This window comes from Nicotiana tomentosiformis, chromosome 3, assembly GCF_000390325.3.
Source record: "Nicotiana tomentosiformis chromosome 3, ASM39032v3, whole genome shotgun sequence".
Taxonomy (NCBI): domain Eukaryota; kingdom Viridiplantae; phylum Streptophyta; class Magnoliopsida; order Solanales; family Solanaceae; genus Nicotiana; species Nicotiana tomentosiformis.
In genome coordinates this window covers 10,990,507-10,995,038 of record NC_090814.1, presented here as the reverse complement: position 1 = coordinate 10,995,038, position 4,532 = coordinate 10,990,507, and the positions used below count along the sequence as shown (strand labels likewise).

The window sequence follows — 4,532 nt, the reverse complement described above, 5'->3', positions numbered from 1 at the left end:
AAATCATAGCAAAACCCCCAAATTTATACTTTAAATCATATACTCTAGGTATAATAATCCATGAGGAAATAAGATCTAACATCAAAATAAAGTGGAGATTACTTAACCATCAAATTGTTGTGAAAACCTCTCCGAAAATCGCCTCTAACCGAGCCCCAAAACTCCAAATAATATAAAATAGACCAACCCTCGAATTAATATTTTTCCCAACGATTTTCGCTTTTGTGTACAAAATAGTCACTTCTGCGACTCCGCTTTTGTGAAAAATGGCTCGCTTATGCGAGCTCAATAAAGGCCCCGACCATCCGCACATGCGTTCAGTAGTCCGCTTCAGCGAAAGCGCTTCTGCGCACAATACACCACAAAAGCGATATCGCTTCTGCGCAACACCTTCCGCATCTGCGGTCTCTGCTGCTCAGTCAAAATTTGCTTCTGCACTCACCTACCTGCATCTAGAAACTCGCACCTGCGCCCAATACCTCGCATGTGCGAAAATAGCAGACCAAAATTGCCAACAAGTTCCAAAATATTCTGAAACTCATCTGAAACACACCTGAGCCCATCAGGACCGTTCTAATTATACCAACAAGTCCTAAAACAAAACACGGACCTACTTGAGGCCTCAAATCCCATAAAACAACATCAAAATCACGAATCGCACACCAATTCAAACTTAATGAACTATTCCAAATTTCAAACTTACGCCAAACATGCCTAAACAACTCGGAATGACCCTAAATTTTTCACACAAGTCTCATATGGTAAACTAAACCTATTCTAACTTCCGAAACTACAATCCGACCCCGATAGCCTCAAAGTCAACTCGCTGTCAAACCTATAAACTTTACAAACTTTCAAATTTCCAACTTTTGCCAAATAGAACCAAATCAACCTAGGGACCTCCAAATCCAAATCCGGACATACACCTAAGTCCAAAATTACCATACGAACCTATTGAAACCATCAACATACCGTTTCCGGGTTGTTTATATAAAAGTCAAACCTCGGTCAACTCTTATAATTTAAGCTTCCAACTTTAGAACTAAGTGTTTATTTCAATCCAAAACTTTTCCGAAACTAAATGAATCATCCCCTCTAGTCACATAATTATAAATACACATACAAAAAGCATCAAATAGGAGAAACGAGGCTCAAATGCATATAACGACCGGGCATCAACATTCTAATTGATCTTTACAATTGCTAATTTAAGGTGATTCTTTGCGGAATATTTTCTCAAACTACCGATTCAAACAAAAGTAGCATGAGCAATGATGGTTCTGATTATGAGGATTTGGTCGGTCAGCATTAATCGTAATGTACTTCAATCAATTGTTAGAGAACATAATGACTTATTTAAAACACAAGATGACATATTTTTGTTATTTTAGACTGGAGTTCAATAGTTGTCTGAGATGAATTACCTACTGTCATGGAAGAAAAGTGTGGTTCAAAATTATGGCATCATATTAATTACGAAAATGAAACTTATTCTGCATTTTGGAAATATTTATTGCTCAACGCCATAAACCGTGCAAATATTTACACCAGAATACCAGCTTCTTCGTATTCGCAGGAAAAGAAAACTAATATAATTATTTGTTTAGAACTCAATGGCTCCTTGTTTTTGTACCACCAGTGACGATGAACCTTTGGCCTTCAAGAAAATGCATGAATTTTCTACAACGGATGTCTTTGTTGAGATAACTGAATCCTTGGTAGATATGATAAAGTTCATCGCAAATGAGCCCTAAATGGGGATTTTCTACATTCAACAGCATACTCAGAGCGCAGCTTCTAACGTTATCAATCTCAAGAACAATATTCAGGAAAAATCTCGTGAAGTGACTTTGCACGAGGAAGATTAAGAGGATTCTATCACCATGATCAGGTCGATGAAAGATTGTGGTGCTCCAATTGCCAATGAGATGATTAAAGATCTGAGACATTCTCTAGCTGTTGTGTCGAAGAATAAGCAATTGAGAAAAGGGTTAATAAGGTAGTCCAGGTCAACTTTTCAGTTAGGGCGAACTTGTTCTTGGAATCCTGCCACTTGGGATCGAAGTACAGTTCCAGAATTGGATGGTGAGAGTGGTTATCTCTCAAATGTTTTCACGTCAGAGGCGGATCTAGAGTTTAAAGTTTTTATCACCAAATCCATTGCACTTTTGAACGTACAGGTTCAAAATTTAATACTTATTGAAATTTTAGTAATTTTCCACATTTATATCTATACTATGTGTCAGAAGTACTGAATTTAGTTGAACCCAGTGGAATGAGCTCCATTAACTTCTGTTTCAGGTCAACAAAAGAAAAGCTAATAGCTTCGAGTGGCCTTAATAAGAGTCCAAAGAATCTGAAGTAACCTATACTTATGATGCACTGTTAGTTGCAGCAGCCAGATCTTTGTTCTCAGTTTCAGAGGCGAATGATGAAGAGTTGCCATTATCAAGTCCAACTAATTATGAGTTACAAGTGATGCAGGTGAATATAAGCATGTCCAATGATCAATAATTTTCTTCATCAGAAACCTATGAAGAAGTTATGGATGATAAAAAAGCACAATTGGAGGAGTGGTTGGGAGGGATAGGCAATCATAATGCTGGTCCAGGAGAAAATAAGCCTGGTTAAATCTCAACCTGAAAGATACTTCTCTCTCTCTTTTTTTCTTGGAAGATACTTCTCTCACTAGAGAGAGCTTTGCCTCTATCACTCTTCATGATCTTTGTACTTACAAAATAAATGTTAGAAGAGAGATTTTAATAGTAAGGGAAACAGAAGTGAAAGATTTGAGTTTGATGGTCTTGAGATCTAATCCAGCTTTTCAACAAACAAATTTAAATGTGCATAAATAGTACTTGTAACGACCCGACCGGTCGTTTTGAGAGTTATAGCCTCGTTCCCCCATTTACTGCTTATTTTATACTTTATAGCTGTTATGTGACTTGTCGGGGTAGTCGATATAAGTCCGGTGTGATTTCAGAATGAAATGAGACACTTAGTCTCAAGGTTGAAAGCTTAAGTTGAAATGATTGATCGGATATTGATCTTTGAGTAAATGACTCTGGAACGGAGTTTTGATGGTTTCGTTAGATCCGTTAGGTGATTTTGGATTTAGGAGCGTATCCGAATGGTGATTTGGAAGTCCATAGTGGAATTAGGCTTGAATGGCGAAAGTTAGAATTTTTGAAAAGTTTGACCGGGAGTAAAATTTTTGATATCGTGGTCGGATTATAATTCCAGAAGTTGGAGTAGGTCTGTAATGTCATTTTTGACGTGTGTGCAAACTTTGGGGTCAATCAGATGTGGTTTGGTAGGTTTCGGTATCGTTTGTAGAAATTGAGAGTTTAAAGTTCATTAGGCTTGAATCTATGTGCGATTCATATTTTTGATGTCATTCGAGGTGGTTTAAAGGCCCAACTAAGTTTGTATCGTATTTTATGACCCGTTGGTATATTTGGTTGAGGTCCCAGGGGCCTCAGGTTGATTTCGGATGATTAGCGGATCGATTTGAAGTTTGAAGGAAGTGCTAAAGCTCACCAGCTTCTGCTGTAATCACACATGCGGAGTAGGGATCACAGCTGAGATCTCGAAGAAGCGAGAGGTGAACTGTAGAAGTAGCCGGGGAGGAGGTGAGCAAAGGTCGCAGGTGAGGGTCATTTCCGCACCTGCGATACCGCAGATGCGGTTGGGTTTAGGCAGAAGCGGAGCTGGCCTGGCCTGGGCAGGGCGTAGGTGCGAGGAATTAACCGCATAAGCGAGCCCGTAGGTGCGAGCGAGTCTCTACAGATGCGGAATTGAGAGAGGGGCATGTTTTCGCAGAAGCGGATGGAAGGCCGCAGAAGAGGCTCCGCAGGTGCGGAACATGGAGCGCAGATGCGGGCCTGAGGAATTTAAGTGACTTCCGCAGAAGCGGTTCCGCAGGTGCAGACATATGGTCGCAGGTGCGAAAAGCCTGGGCGGATTATTAAAAACAATGGTCCAGCTCAGGTTGGAGGCGATCAGGCCCGATTCTATGCTACCCCTGCCATACCAGATGTTGTTGCCTCCGATGTAGTGATCACAAGTATTGTCTCTGTATGCCACAGGGATGCCTCTGCATTATTTGACCCTGGTTCCACTTATTCATATGTATCATCGTATTTTGCTCATTATCTGGATATGCCCCGTGAGTCCTTAGTTTCATCTGTTCGTGTAGCTACGCCAGTGGGCGATACTATTATTGTGGGCCGTGTATATCGGTCGTGTGTAGTGACTATTGGGGGATTAGTGACTAGAGTAGATCTCTTATTGCTTAGTATGGTGGACTTCGATATGATCTTGGGTATGGATTAGTTGTCTCCATGTCATACTGTTCTGGATTGTCACGCTAAGACCATGACGTTGGTGATGCTGGGGTTATCAAGGATCGAGTGGAGAGGTTCTCTAGACTATGTTCCCAATAGAGTGATTTCATATTTGAAGGCCCAGGGGATGGTTGGGAAGGGTTGTTTATCGTATTTGGCCTTTGTGAGGGATGTTGGAGCTAATAA

General features: G+C 40.5%; 1 pseudogene; it reads left to right on the top strand.

Moving 5' to 3' along the window:
* Positions 1 to 1,613: 1,613 nt before the first annotated feature.
* On the top strand, positions 1,614 to 2,631 carry LOC108945907 (uncharacterized; annotated as a pseudogene).
* The last annotated feature ends 1,901 nt before the right edge of the window (positions 2,632 to 4,532 follow it).